This window comes from Peromyscus californicus, unplaced genomic scaffold (genome assembly GCF_007827085.1).
Source record: "Peromyscus californicus insignis strain IS unplaced genomic scaffold, ASM782708v3 Scaffold_8__1_contigs__length_139910024, whole genome shotgun sequence".
Lineage (NCBI taxonomy): Eukaryota > Metazoa > Chordata > Mammalia > Rodentia > Cricetidae > Peromyscus > Peromyscus californicus.
Window position 1 is genome coordinate 125371034 of NW_026294606.1, and position 16475 is coordinate 125387508.

General features: G+C 43.7%; 1 long non-coding RNA gene across 1 annotated transcript in view; it reads left to right on the plus strand.

The window, feature by feature from the left end:
- The window catches only part of LOC128104038 (uncharacterized), a 64831-nt gene extending 48699 nt beyond the window's left edge, over positions 1 to 16132 (plus strand). Inside the window, exon 2 of the long non-coding RNA XR_008215848.1 lies at positions 13372 to 16132. This is a non-coding gene — a long non-coding RNA (uncharacterized LOC128104038). The remainder of the gene's footprint in view (positions 1 to 13371) is intronic.
- Positions 16133 to 16475: the final 343 nt, after the last annotated feature.

Consider the following 16475-nt stretch of genomic DNA (forward strand, 5'->3'; position numbering starts at 1 on the left):
CCCCTCCCTGCTGCTTTTTCTATGTCTTTGAAAACTCAAATTTATCTTTCTTACAATGTTTCATCAAAATCCTCCTTTTCTTTCCTATTCATTTCTTTTGGGGGATTTTCCATTTCCATAAGTCAATTCCTTTAAAATGAGTTTTGTGCATTTTAAATAGCAAATTTGCAAATGAACAGGATCTGGCAGATTGTGGGTAAGAATATTATTTTCACAAACACGAAATATTTGGGCGGCTGGAGGATGAAGCTTCACATTGTATTTTGCAGGTCTTTTCAACAGAGCTTCAGTGCTTGAGTTTTCTGTATTGAAATCTTGTATTTGTTGACTGCTTTGATGCTCGCTCTGCTTGTGGTGAGAATTCACCAAAGCCAGAAGATTAACTGGGAGGTCCTTGCTCTCCCCACTTAGTCTACTTGTTTGGGAAGCCGCAGCTGGAGAGAACATGTCACACAGACCAGGTGCAGCTGGGAGGGAACAGGATGCTTCCTTTAGATACCCCCAGCCCAGATTTCAGTCACACAAAAGGAGTTTTGATTCCGGCTGTGACCACAGCCTCTTTCCCCTGATGTTAGTGGGACCCGTGTCCATGCTGAGGTCCTTCCTCCCACACGCGTGCCTCGGCTCAGGCAGCTGCTGGTTGTGAGTACTCAGTGGAGGGGACAACAGAGCTAGGATCTCATATCCTTCGTATGTGGCTTCAGAAGGAAGTAAATGGCTTGGTTTGGGTGGAGTTAATCTGTTTCTTAGATGATTGCTCATCAGAGCTGGGCCTAATAGAGTCTCTGCTATTAGAATGAGGCCACACGTGGCAGGGATGATTCATGATGGGCGGGGAAGAGTCAGGCTGAGGTTAGAAATGGTTCAGGCTCAGACAAAAAGCTTATAGCAAAAAATAATTGCCAGTGAATCCACAGCCGACCCTTGACTGAGATGTGGGGAGTTTTGTTTTTAGGACCATTTTTTAAAATTGTAATAAAATACAGCTATTATGAAAATTTCCGTCTGAACCACTTTAAAGTCTGCAGCTTTACAATTAAACCTGTTCTCATCAATGTGCCTCCCACTTCCTAGTTCTTACAAAACTCAGTTCCCGACAGCCATGTTTCTGTGTTCTCTCTTCTCGGGACCATTGTAAGTGTCTGTGCTGTTGAGGCTTTTCTAGAAGTTGCTGGAACCTGTTAAAGCAATGAAGGAAATCTCTAGGCTCAAGAGAATCCAAAAGAAGATTAATCATCAGCCACAAGAAGGGCCCAGATAGGTGTCCCTGAGGAGACTGGGCCTCAAATGCCATCAGACTCCTGTCTTGCTCCATGGACTAGCTTCTTCCTACATGCCAACTCCATCTCCCCTTCTGCAGAAAGGCTTCCTCTGCAAGGTAGAAAACATGGCTGTAGCAGGAGTCTTGAAAGTTCTTATTAATAAAGTCAAACCCGAGGCCAGTTATTGGGGTGAACACTGGAAGATCAGAGAGACAGAACAAGCCACAGCTTCCTCACCTGGCCAACTTCTCAACTGGCCCTGTTTCCTCAGACTGGAAGCCTCTGAGTCCTCATCCAGAATGGATCTCAGCTGAACTGCTGCTTGAAACCTGAAGCTCAACCAGCCAAATGCTTCTAGTTTCTGGTCCTCATGCCTTATATACCTTTGTGCTTTCAGCCATCACTCTCTGGGATTAAAGTCTCATTTTCTGGGATTAAAGGCATGAGTCACCATGCTTGGCTGTATCCTTGAACAGATGGATTTCTGCCTCTGGAATGCTAGGATTAAAGGCGTGTGCTACCACTGCCTATCCTAAGTATCTAGTGGCTTTTCTGTTCTCTGACCCCAGATACGTTTATTAGGGTACACAATATTTTGGGGAACACAATACCACCACACATGGCTACCAACATATTAGCTTCATCCACCTGCAAAAACTTATGTCCAAAATCTGTGGTATAAATTCCTAGGGAGGGTCTTCTGAGTCAAGTGTCAGAGGTTCATGTCTGATAGTAAGGTACTATCATTGGACTAGCTTGAGTCATTCTGACCAATCAGCTGGGGCTGGGGAAGAGGTCTGTACCGTCGTCCTGTCAGAGTCCGAGGAAACCATAGAGATGGTGGGAACAGCTGAAAGTGCTCCCAACAGAAAGGGCCAGTGGTGCTGAACAGACACAACACCAGACAGTGCACCATTATGCTCCCCTCCTCTACCATCTGTCCCCGAATTTCAAAGACACTTCTGTACAGCATGGTTCCCACCCTGTCCCTGTTACAGCCTACTACAGGACACCCACCTTCTGTAGATCTTCTTTTTTGTTCTTTTCCTTCCTTTTTTTTAAATTTTAATTTATGGTTTTTCAAGACAGTGTTTCTCTGTGTAGCCCTGGCTGTCCTGGAACTTGCTCTATAGGCCAGGCTGAACTTGAACTCAGAGGTCTGCTTGTTTCTGCCTCCTACATGCTGGAATTAAAGGAATGAGCAACCACACCCAGCTTATTTCCATCGTCATCATCATCATCACTTTCTGGCTGTAGAGATGGCTCAGAGGTTAAAAGTACTTGCTATTCTTCCTGAGGACCTGGAGTCAGTTCCCAGGACCATCATGGTAACTCACACCCATCTGTGACTTCAGTTCCAGAGGATCTGATGTCCTCTTCTGACCTCCACAAGCACCAGGCATGCATGTGGTATACATACATGTGCGCAAGCAAAGCACTCATATACATAAAAGATGTAGATCAAATTTAAATATATCTTTTTCCTAAGGTGCTAGAGATCAAGCCAGGGTTTGTGCATGCTGGAAAAGCACCCTGCTGTTGAGTCACATCCTTGTAGCTCCCTTTCCTACTAACAGCAGGATATAGTTAGGTAGTCATTTGCATAGCGAATGGCACATGCTCACCTGTTCCCAGTTAGGGTGTCAAAATGTGACTTTCCTTTGTAACATTCTTGCGTTTTACAGAAGAGTTTAAGACCAAAAATCTCCGAGGGCCCATTGTTCCAACCTGCATCATGGGTTGGACTTCGTGGCTTCTGGTCCCCTTGCCTCCCTTCTGGAATCAGCCTCGTGGCATTTCCAGGTTGGAGCAGTCTCAGCTGCTGGCAAGGAGGTGGAGAGAGGTCTGCCCCTTGGTCTCCTTATTAGCCTAATTCCCTTGTTTTGTGACATTTAGCCAGGCAGGCTCCATCTGCGTTTTTATATTGCCCAGATTATCCTTGCCTTTAAAGAACTGCCTTGGCATTTGGACTGAGCAGATTTACACAGGCAAACGCTTCATCTCCAAAGCATATTAGCAGAGGAGCAAAATCCAACTGGGTACCGGGCTTTCTTCGCTGAAGGCTGGGAAGGGTAGGAAGACCAATGCAGCATTCCCTCCTAGTCTCTAGAGAAACTCCATGCTCACCTGCTTCTCAAAGTCAGCCATGTGAGGCCACTTGTACTAACACCCCAGCTCAGTGGACAGCATTTTAAAGGCCTTTCCCCTCGCTGAGTTGCCAAAGACATTGCAGGGTGTGCTACACGCTCTGAAGCAGATGGGTGCCCGCCACAAGTCTGACAAAGGAAGAAGGCTTTCATCAATACTGTGGTATTTCTGATGGCAGATGTTGCCCCAGGCTTTCCTGCCTAAATAGTGAGCTGAAATAACAGAATTGATGTCAAGGGGCTTTTAATCTAGACATGGGTTGGAAAATAGAGTAAAGGGAAAACCACTTACAGAGCACCAGCTACCCATGCATGGTGCCAAACACTTGGCTCAGAAAAGAGTAAGGTGTGCACCACAGGAGGTCCACCATCCCAGGAGCCATTTGTGGACAGCTGCCATATCTGGCCCAACTCTGTTTTCCTTATGCTACCAACAGACACTTGACTTCCTTGTGGGAACACCTTCACTCTGTTCTCAGATTGTGTCTTTTATATACTTACCTTTCCCAAAAGTCACAACTAGTCACATGCCTGACAGCTAACCAATGAGACTTTTCCTTCCTTCTAATTGGTTCATAATGGACACATGATCCAAGGCTGACTAAGGCGGTTAACTTCCAGGACTTACTTAGATTTGACCTCTTAAGTAAGAGTCTTGTTTTCTGTTTGTTCTTTAGCTGGAGAACTAAGTCCCTCCAGGCAGCCAGCCCAGAAGCAGAGAGGGCTGCAGGCAGGACAAGAGGACACCTGGTCCCTGGACACATGCTTGTGGGAGGCAGCTTCATCACTATCATGTTGCATGGGTCATCCATCAGCCAAGTCCTACTCCTTTACCTAGAGAGTGGCCCCTGTCACATTGCCTACATCACACACACCCAGCTTCCCTACCTCAGTCATATGGCGTAGGTTGTACATTAAACACCCTCCTTCCTTATGGTACAAGGCTTTGACTCCCTGGAAAACCTTTAAAAGTAAACACCTTTGAGTGTGTGTGGGCTCTCCTGTAGACCCTTGTGGTTCTGTTCCTGCTGCTTATGCTAATAAACCTTTTACCTAAAGACTGGACTCATCATCCCTCATCTCAAACATCCTTTCCTTTCTTTCTCTAAAATCTAACATTGACAAGATAGTGATACAGCGTCTGGTAACTACACATTTCCCTATCTTACAGTGGAGGAAGCTAGAGTGCAGAGGATGAGCTAGGATTCAGATCCAAACAGCCTGCTTCCAGAATCGATGCTCTGCTAGCAAGACTCATACAAACCATGGTCCTCTCACTTGCTGCCAGCAGAGAACCCCTTATCCTCTTCCTAGCTCTTTCTTCCAGGAACAAGTCCTTTCCAGAACAGTGTGCTGAGACCTAGCAGAAGTGTCTGTCTATGTGCTGGGCAAATACCCTGGCTATCAGAGCTGATCTGTAGGTAAAGAACCCAGGAACCACAAAAGAAGCCAACGGTCCAGGACAGTGCCTGGAAGGGCTTGTAGTCTTCTTTGGGCTCCTGACCCCTCTGAGAATTTGATGAGACCTAGAGATCCACCACCACTGCCGTCTGTATAGTCTTTAAGAATGGCATATGGCAAGGCTCTTAGGCTTGCAAGCAATATAAACTCACTTTAAATTAGCTTGCCCTGAAGAGAAAACAGTTGATTCAATTAAGTGTTAAGGGAAAGGATGCAGCCAGGCCCTCCGGAAGATTGGAACAGGGACAAGGCCTTTCCCCCAAGTACTAAGAAAGATTTTAAAAACAATTTTGCTTTATTTCTGACCACAAATATTGCCAGGATCCTAAATATACCTAGGCAAGCATTCTAACACTGAGCTATAGTCCCAACACTTTAAAACTCTTTAGTTTGAGACAGAACTTCACTGAGCTGTACAGTCTGGCTTTGAACTCACGCTGTTACCCAGATTGACTGTAAACTTGTAATGTTCCTGCCTCAGCCTCTTTCGTGGTTGGGATTATAAACCAGTGCCACCAGACCCAAAGTACTGTGTTGACTTTTGCATTATTCTCTGCCTCGTCTAGATGTGGGTTTCATTTTCTCTGACCCTTGTGAGTAACATGGCTGAAACTGGGTCTCCTTTAACACCCAGAGGCCACATCTACACCTCCACCTCCAACTTGAAAGTGCCTCAGGGAAAACACTCTGTGGGTCACTCCTGTGGCTGAAGGGTCAGAGAACAGAGGTGACAAAACAAAAGGACTCAATGAAGATGCAAGGGAGGACCTGGCTCCACAGCCTAGAACTCTGCAAAAACAAACCGAGGCTTGATATGAATAATTCAGAAAAACACTGATGTCAGGATGGATTATCTCCAGTGTCCAAGGGAAATGTTTTGACTAAGGTGATCCAGAATGCTGCCTTCAAATTTTCCTTTCTCTGGTTAAGAATTAGCAATGCAGTCCATACTCCCACGACCTACCAAAGGGAAAATTGCTTTAGAAAATACAAAGATGTGGATTTCCTACTGGGAAATGGAGGGCTCTGTGAGACCATGTTCCTCCTGTTTCTAAACTTTAAAGGCGGGGGGGGGGGGGGGGGGGGGGGGAGGGACGGGACGGGACGACGACAGAAACAAAATGTTTTATCAGATAGGCCTTGTCCAGGCTCTCTCATGCCTTATATTTTTGTGTTTCTTTGCCTGTTGTCTGATGGACCCAGAAGGCCTCGACTTCTTTATTGTCCTACCTCAGTCTTTAGAAGGCTGGAATTACAGGTATGAGCCATCAACATCTAATATTGATTGTGAAAACCAGGAAATGCCCCAGTGGGTTTTCCAAAGGTGCCAACGGCTTCTGTGTAAGCCCTTTCAATTAGTCCTCAGCACAGATGCCAGGCTAATCTAAAAAAACCAAATCCAAAATGCAGAGCAAACCCCTAGTTGGCTATGATTCACCGCAACCTGCTCGTGATCAAGATTGTGCTCCATGAGGAACCCCTAAGCCATGCTCATCTCTAACTCCTCCATCTGGCTTCAAGCCTTCAAAGTTTCCCGTTAATTTTACTCCCGGCATCCTCATCTCTCTTCCTTTTAACCCATCCTAAATATTTTCTGTTGAAAGTTCGGTTCTTCATTGACTTTTGCAGAGGACTACCTAACATCATGGAACATTCTAGTCATTACCTTTTGCTCTCTGATTCATTGCCACCTTTCTCCTGTTGTATCTGCAGAAATCCGGGGCAAACTCTTTCTCTCAGCCTTGCTAAGCAGGTGCATGCAATGGAAGATAAAGGCCAGGGGACATGTCCAAGGAGTGGTCTGCTGGTTGTGGCCGCTTCCTCCACAGGTCGCTCTGTCTTCCTGTCCTCTGTCCTAACTTCGCTGCTGCTTCACCAACCCTGTGGGGCTTCCCAGCTCTTCTGATGCGTGGCCATATTAACTCCTTGCCATTAAGCTGCCTGATAGGAATTCATTTTCCCTCCCTGGAGCACACCTGGAAACAGGACCACACTCTAAAGGTATCTTCAGGGCTGGAGGGGTCTCCCAGTGGTCAGAGCACTTGCTGTTGTTCTTGCAGAAGACCTGAGTTTGGTTCTTAGCACCCATATCAGGCAGCTTACAATTGCCAGTAACTCCAGCTCTGGGAGACCTGAGGTCCTCCTATGAACTCCGTGGGCCTCTGCATGCACATACACATACAACCATGTAAGTAATGTAAGCAATAATCAAAGAAATCTTTTTAAAGGCTTAATGATTTTGTTCTCTGTTCTCCCATAAATGACATCATATATATGCAATTATTTCCAGAGCATCGCTTAGCTTTTAAAAGGCAGCACAACCTGCATTATTTCCAATTGTATGAAATAATAAACAACAGGAAGAGTTTCCTTCTCATTCCAGTACTTTATTTAGAGTAAATAAAGATACTGTATACCTTTCCAAAGCTATGTATATACATTCCTATTTATCTATGTTTGTGCTAATGGGAGAGTACCATATATATAGCTCTGAAACTTTGTACTCATTTAACACGTTTTGGACAGCTTTCCTTAACTGTACATATAAATGTAATTCAGTCCATTTTCATTGGCTACCTGGAGTCTCCTTGTATGGAGTGCTAATTTATTTAACTTGTCCAGATAGATAAATATTTATGGTGTTTTGTATAGTCTGCATTACAAGCCTATTCATTATACAAATTACTTTGTATATTGTAACAAGCTCAATAAACTTAGAAAAGAGCTGTTAAGCTGAGGGCTAAGGAGATGACTCACTTCGTAAAGTGTTTATACTGCAAGCATGAATGTCTGAGTTCAGATACCTAGCATACAGGGAACAGGCAGAGCCTAGGAGTTCATTGGCCAGTCAGTCCAGCAGAAACAGTGAACTTAGGTCCAGCAAGAGACACCATTTTACTAAATAATGTGGGAAGCAACAGAGGAAGATACCAAAAATTGACTCCACCTTCCATACATGTGTGTGCAAGGGCAAACACACACTGACACACAGGCAAGTTCACACACACACTCACACACACACACACACACACACATACATGGTGAGAGGTGAAAATTTTTACGAATTAGACGTGATCAAACTGGCTTTCAAAGAACCTGTCCTATTTTACATTGTCACCAAGACCATTTGTAGGTATTGTTTACCTGTAATCTCTACAAAAGTGTTATTGGAAGTTTTTGATTGCTGATCTGGAAGGTAAAAAATGCTGCCTAATCTCCAGCTGCTCAGCTGGGCTCTTCTCCTTGTCCCCAAGGCCTTATACTTATTCTAGTACAGGTATGCCCTGTCTTTATCATCATTACTAATAAGACCTATGTTATTGGTGAAATTATTAAGGCCACTCCACGTAGTTAAAAGGAGATTTATTTAATGGCGTAACTTACAAATTAAGGGATAGGTAGGTCGCGGGGTCTGGGGAAGGTGTATCACAGTCCAGCGGTGTTCTCTGGAGCTCTGCTTGGTTCACCTCCACTATCCAGGGTCCCGGCACGGAGCAAGCGCCCACCAATCCAGATCTCGGGTCCCCAGGTGCCTCCCTTGGCCCCGCCTTGTAGGCGTGACAGTTGCCAAAGTCTCAATGGGGGTTGGAACTTCCAGATCAAAGCTGGAATGGCTACCCACTACACTATGTTGTTGTTTGGTTTTGCTCTTTAGGGGGGCCCACCACCCAGCTCCCAAATAAATCACTCACAGAGGCTCATTCTTAATTATAAATGTCCGGCCTTAGCTTGGCTTGTTGCTAACCAGCTTTACTTAACTTTAGCTTTTACCTTTCTCTATTTCTGTATACCTTTCTATATCTTTCATCGTTTCTTACTCCATGGCTTGCTGTGTAGCTGGGTGGCTGGCCCCTTATGTCCTCCTCCTTCCTCTTGCGTTCCTTCTACCTACCCTCCCAAGTTTCTTCTTCTATTTCTTCTCTCTGCCTGCCAGCCCCACCTATCCTTTTTCCTGTCTTGCTATTGGCACTTCAGCTCTTTATTAGACCATCAGGTGTTTTAGACAGGCACAGTAACACAGCCTCACAGAGTTAAACAAATGCAACATAAACAAAAGTAACACACCTTAAAATAATATTCCCCAACAGACCTACTCTTTTTGAGGGCTTCTATATGCCAGCTCCTGCACTGAGCTTTATGTGAATTTTCTCCAAATTTAACAATCTTACAAGGCATATGGCTTCCTTACTTTGCAGAGGAAGAAACAAGCTTAGAGAATCCCAAATCCAGTGATTTGTTTAAAGCCCCCGAGCTGGAATTCTTTGAGCATGTACCTCCAGGTTCTGGTCTTTCATACTACTTAATTACAGTTGGCTAGGAAGGTGAATCTTCTATTCTTCAATATAGCTCTCTGATTCTTCAGTCTCTTAAAGGTAAAGATAATGTCTTACCATGTTAGCCAAGTTAATGAATCATCAGATATTAAATTAGACAAAATATTTTATTTTATGTTTTATGTATATTGAGTATTTGTTTATATGTATGTATATACACTTCATGCATGCCTGGTGCCTTGGGGTATCAGAAGAGGGTATTGGATATCCTGGAAGTGGAATTAGGGGTGGTTGTAAGGTACTATGTTGATTCTGGGAATCAAACGTGGGTCTTCTGTAAGTAACAAGTGCTTTTAACCACTGAGCCATCTCTCCAGCCCCCTAAATTAGAATTTCTTAATGGAATAGAATATTTTCCTAAGATACTACTTACTCATAACAGTTTGATAAGTTGTGAGATATTTTGTAAGCTGTTACTTTCTTTCCCATGACAACATGAACATAACACTTGGTATAGGCAGGGATCAAAAAGTATTTGCTGGGTGAGCAGATGAAAGGATGGATTCCAGGCTGTAACGCAACCTCCCTCCTCTGAAGAAGACCAATGAACTAGAAGACTGGAACGTACTCAGCCCCAGTGTGGCCCCAAATATCTAGGCCTGGATTCCTGAGACCTGTCATTTATGGAAGTTGTTTGATGTCTTTTAGTGATCAAGCAGAACCCACACAGAGCCCAAGTGCCTCTTGCTGGAGAGACTGTACATAGGTGAAGGGCATGTCACAGGGCGAGGGCAAACCACAGTCCTTTCAGAACTGTGTTTCTGATTAGGCACTCACGGAGATGCTGGAAAGCAATGACCTGTCTGCTATGCTGATAAGGTAAGCCCTTCTGGAATCCCAGACCCCATACAAACTGCCAAGAAACCACTGATTTACTTATGCTTAAAAATATGTCTTCAGCCGCCTCTTCTGCCCAAGGTGAAAAATGTCATAGAGTTACCACTTTTTTTGAGTCTCTTCTGAAACTATATTCTTGGGGTAGGGGAGGTAGCTTTCTTAGGCTGCATATGTGGTATCATCTCATGGTGAGTATAGAATCGGAATAGAAATGACCACACCCCCAAAGCCCTGGCCCAAGAGGATGCCAGAAGAACCCCAAAATCTCACTGGTGGCCATACATAACCTGCTGTATCCTTGTCTCTGACCTCTCCACTTTTGTTCTTATCCTGTTTAATACAAATAATCCTATGGGTTTGGGGAAGGCAGACTTGCAGCCTTTTTAATTTGGGCCAAATAAAGAACAAATTCATTTATCATTTCACCATCATTTCTCCCTTCCCTGAAGTAGATTCCAGTGCAGGTAAGTGGCTGTATCTAATGTGTTGGGATTTGGCCAGAGACCCAGGTAACATGAAGATGTGATAAGTTTCCCAATATTTGTATTTAGTTGTTTATTACATGAGAACTCATTCACATGTGCTGTTTTTTCTTTGTATATTATGTATACTTTTGCCAATAAAAAATTCCTCTGTCCTCAAAAGAAAGTGGTTCACTGTTCACAGTTCTGACATCAGGGCTCAACTGGACAAGACTGCCCCCACCCAGATTCCAATAATCAGTCTGGGCCTCCTGAAATTCCTACTAATCAGCTTCAAGCCAGGGGTTCCCAGCATCCTCCTTAGGTTTGATAATTTGCTGGAATGGCTTCAAGGATGCAGGAAGTCACTTAGGATAACACCAGGAATATCCTGGGACAAAGTACATGGAGACAGTCGGGGGTTTGGAGCTTCTATGCTCCCTCTGGGCTCATTAAGTCTAATTGTTCAAGTGTTTACAGACTTCACTCTCCAGCATCCCTCTCTCCTTCTGGGAGATGGAGGTACTCCTCCTGAGGCTATCTAAGGTCCTCAGTCAAATACATCTCATTAGCATAAACACAAGCATGAGCATTAGGGACTCTTTACAGAAAACAAAAGACATTGTTAATATTCAGGAATTCCAAGGACTTAGGAGCTCTGTGGCAGGACAGAGGATAAAGACCAAATGTATTTGTTATTCTTTCTTCTCTTTGGTGCTTCTGGTCAGCTGCTGTTTCTCTTGTGACTGCACATTCACAGACTGGGCCGCCATATTTGTTTAACCTTTCCTCTGAGGTAAATACTTGAATTGTTTCCAGATCTTGCTATTATCAACAGTATTCTTTATTCTAAACCTCTTTAGGCATCTTATTTTCAACTCCATTCTGATGAAGCTGCTTTGATGAAGAGGAGAAAAATGAGCCAATGTACTCTAGGACAGTGTGAGATGTTTTGATTAGTCAGGACCCTAAGGAATTCATGATGCTTTTTAAAATCTCGCCTTTTTCTTGTTGATTCATGGGGTTCACTCTGTAGTTCTTGACAGTTGAGAATCAATTTTACAACCATATCATAAAAACTGGAGGCAACAAAATAAATTATGCTGAACAGCTTCCTTTAAGTCAGAGATTTAATACTAGTAATAAACATCCAGAAAGATTCACTAGCTGAGTGCAAAGTAAGACTACTGAGAGGAGAAGAGATCTTCAGAAACTAAGAGGCAATGCTGACATTATTCCAACAGTGTAAGGCTGCGCAAGATCAAAGGAACTTTGAAATTACAGTTCCATATGGCTGGTGTTACAGAAAATCTCCAGGGACTCTCATCATGTTCATTAACAAATACTTGTAATAAAAAATATGATCGTGTAAAGAAAGAGAGAAACCTTTGATTGTGAAGGTAGACACGCCTTTGCTGGGTCCACATCAAACACTGACACGTGTGTCTCACTTCAGAGAATGTAATGTTTAGCCTTTTCTCATCAAATGATAAAAGGAGAATGGCGATTGCTTGATAAAATGCTGACAGGAAAATACTTTTAGCAAAACAAATGTCCCTAGCAGTCAGAGACTCAGGTTTTGATGAGCGAAGCATCGCTGTGGTGGAGTGCAGAAAGCGACATGCAGCATGCGTGGACAGTCTGAGTGACAGCTGAATTCTGGCTGAAGGAAAAAGAAACAATCACAGGCTTCAAACAGGAGAATTCCTACCAGGGGATCTAGAGTAAGATTTCATTTCTGAAATATGACATTTCTTTTATGGGGATTCTGTCTTTGAGGGGCAACCCGGGCTAACAAAAAGAAATGAACAGATATGGCTCTAGAGAAAGTATCCTCCACCCTTATGTTCTGGGGTCAAATTCAATTAGATTGTCCCTCTGCATCAGAAATTTCCATGGTCTCTCCACTGAGGGTGGCCACGCCTGTAGCACACCGACCATGTGAGAGGGAAGATTTCCCTGCCAGTTATGGTGTTTAGTGCTTTGTGCCTTGGTGCCTTTGCTGGAAGTCTTTCTCCGCTTTGTGAAATCATGTTATCTTCTTTTTAATGGATGTGAACTGCCTTTTTTTTGCACAGTGGAGCCAGCAGCTCTTGGTTAGTGTTTGTGTGGTACACCTTTGAATTGTGTACTATCAGAATGTGCTGTAGTTTGAATCTGGAATGTCCCCAGCAGGCAATGTTCTTGGGTAGAATTACAGGAGGATTGATCTGATAGTGAGACCTCATTCGTTGATGATTCTTAGCTGAATGACCTGTTGGGAGATGGTGGAAATGTAAGGAGTTACAATCTAGCTGGAGGAAGTAGGTCTTGGGGATGTGTGCCTTTAAATGACGTACTTTGTCCACGGACACTTCCTTTTTCTCTCTCTGCTTCCCGACATTGAACAGCTTTACCAAATGCTCCCTGCAGTGATGGTTTGCTTTGGCATGGTCCCCGTGGTCCTAAAGTGATGGAGCCAAGTGATCATGGATTGGGTCATCTGAAACTGCAAGCCAAAAGAAACTTTTCCTCTGTGATGGGTTTCTCCCGAGCAGTTGGTTAAGCACCTCAGCCAAAGGGCTGGGTAGACTCTGAAGGCTTCTGTAGACAGCTGTAGTCACCATATTGTAGCAATATTGATTTCCCCCCAAAACTCCAAATACACAGTAACAAACTCTTTGTCCTCTGCCTACTCTCAATCTTGGAAAAGTCTTGGCTTTTTAATCAAAAGGCTTTAGATTTAGTCTCAAATTCCAGTTACCAGTTCCTTCAACAAGGCAAACATTGCTATGTTTGAAAACAGAAATGGCATAGGACAAGCTATCACGTTCCTGTGGACATCATCTCATTTGATTCTTATAAAACGCCTTTTATGTCCCTTTTACAGGTGAGGAAAGCAAGATTCTAAAATGTAATTTGTCAAGATCACACAAACCACATCAAAGAAGCCTGAGTTTGAACGCATCTGGACTCAAGCTCAGCTCTTCTGTGACTCTCACTAATTACAAAGGGAGCTGGGTAGCTGCTGTACAGACACCAGTGAGCAACTTTCACTGAGTTTCTAAGTGCCAGAATCTGCAATAAGGGCTTAATGCTTCATTTTCTTACCAAAACTCATTAAGAAAATAGTACCACTGGTTCCATTTTACACCAGAAGAATATGCTTGAAAAGTTGGAAACTCAGTTGGGGAGCAAGTCAGACCAGATCAGGTGGAACCACTGGGCTGTGCTCTTTTTCCATACTGGGTGGGGTATGGTTTTAGTGCTCTCCCAAACTCCTGAGGACATGGCCTTCTGTATCAGATTAACTCCCCAATGAGTCTAACTCCCACTGACAGCTGCTTAAAGTGGCGCTACTTGGGCAGAGATGCAGAGAGCACAGGCTCTAGGCTGGGAACACAAGGCACGTGTGACGTAAGTCCTGAGAACACAGCCTGAGAGTCTTTGACTCTGAGGACACACTGTCCAAAAAACGCAAGCTGAGCTGCTGCTTTGGACCAAGCCCTGTGACTCATTCTTTTAAATGCAACTCACAGCTGAAATTTCTGTTCCTCAAGGGAAAACTCCAAAGTGGAGTTAGAAGATTACTCCTATGACCTGTAAAAATGGAAACCCTGATTAAAAGTTGGGACCAGTGAGGATTGTGGAGAAAAACTAACTCAAAGACCCAGAGGTGAGACCTCAAACACTGAACCTGCTAGAAGAAAGCATGGGCAGTGCCTGTATGATGTAGGTGAAGCTTTCCCGATAGACTACATTTGCATAGGAATTAAGGACAACAATTGACAAATGGAGTCTCATAAAACTAAAACCAAAAAGTGTCTGCCCAGCTAAAGAACTAATCAATAGAGTGAAGAGGAAGCCCACAGAATAGGAGAAAATATTTGCCAGGTATACATCTGACAGAAGATTAGTATCCAGAATGTACAAAGAACTAAAATACCAAGAAACAGAAGATCACATTAAACTCATTAAAACAAACAACAACAAGAAACAGGCTCCTGATCTGAATAGAGAGTTCTCAAAAGAAGAAATAAAAGTGACTAAGAAACACCACAAAAAAAAATTTATATCCCTAACAATTAGGGATATAAAAATCAAAACAACTTTGAGATTTCATCTTACCTCAGTCAGAATGGCAGAGACCAACAAACAACCAGCAACAAATGCTGGAGAGGATGTAGGAAACCTCATCCACTGTTGAATATCCACTATATACATATATATGTATATGTATGTGTATATATATATGTGTGTGTGTGTGTGTGTGTATGTATGTATGTAATGGAATACTATTCTGCTGTAAACAAAAATAATGTTGTAAAATGGAAGTATAAAGCTTAAACAGAGTGAGGTAACTTGGACCCAGAAAGACAAATACTTCATGTTCTCTCTTATCTGTGGCTCTTAACTCTAAATCTCTAGATGTAAGTACATAGCCTGGAGCAACTGTAGAACCAGAAAAATAAAAAGGGACTATGTGGAGGGCACGAGAGAGGAGAATGACATGGTACAGGTGATATGAAGTTAGAAAATAAGGGGAGGTTAATTAGGAAGCGGGGAGAGGTCAGTGCAGAAGGAGAGGGAGAGATGAGTGTAAACTAGCAATAAGGATGTCTGGAAAAGCCATAAGAAATTATATTAATATTTCCTTATGGAAGATTACATATGGCACAAGTCTGTGTATACTTAACACACATAGTTTAGATGAAATATTCCCACCTGGGCTGACACTGTTCCCACAAGAGCCCTAGGTTAGCTGACAAAACCCCGACACCAAGCATGGCAAGCTCGCTGTAGAGTTGTTGTGGGTGGGGGGAGTCAAAGAGACTCCCAAAATATTATTGACTATTGCTGTTGTCCTTGGTTGTCTCACAGAAGTGGGAGTAGGGCCCTGCTGTGAAGACACCATGGACTTTGGACACAGGATCCAAAGGACCTGAACTGGATCTGATCTGAGGACTAGCTTTCCTGGGACCAGAAAGTTGCCTTGGTGAGCGTGTTGGTGTTTTGTTTTGTGTGTCAGTTTGATAGAGGCTAGAGTCATCTGGGAAGAGGGAACCTGGACTGAGAAAATGTTCCCATCAGACTACCCTTTAGGCAATCCCGCTGTGGTCCGGTGGTTTTGAGTATATAAGAAAGCACGCTAAGCAAGCCATGGGGAGTGAGGCTACGAATGATGTTCCTCTATGTTTCTGTTTAAGTCACTGCCTCCAGGTTCCTGCCTGGAGCTCCAGCCCTGACTTCCCTTCATGGTGAACTATTAACTGAAGACGAAATAAGCCCCGCCCTCAAAGTTGCTTTTGATTGTGGTGTGTTTGTCAAGCAATAGAAACCAAACTAGGAAAGTGACTAAATCCTGCCAGGAGCCAAAAGCTTGGGTGGGAAGCCTTCTCCAGCTCTGCACCACTCAAGCCCTGTGTCTTTTGGTCGCCCCTGCCCAACCCCAGTTTCTTAAATATTTCAAACCTCTGTCACGGATAGACTTGGTATTTGGCTTAAATTTGCCATATTTTTTTTAGGGCCACCCTTTTGCATCAGTGGGCTCGAGAGCTCTGTCTGAAGCTGGAATTTTGTCTTCAAAGTGGATTTGCTTAACCACTGTGCACCAACACTCCCACCACAATAATTATCCTGCTTTATGGCGATCTCTGGTCTTTGACTCTTGTGCTTTCTCTTCCTCTCCATTTCTCTCCTCACTTCTCTCCCTATGTCACCCAGGACCCCAAAGTAGAATCCAGTGTCTCTACATTCCTCTCTGCCTGTCCTTCAAAAGCACCCACAGATCTGAGCCCATTTGAATCTGACCACCTGCTTCTTCCATGACTGCGTGTGGTCTGAAATCAGACAAGTAACCTTGTGGGTATAGAAAAGGCAACCCAAAATCATGGAACCACGGCAAGCTGAGTGCTGAACTAAAGACGTGACTCCACCATCTCTCTGACCATTTCCCACCTCCCACCTCAAGACCCTTCTCTCAAGAACATGGTT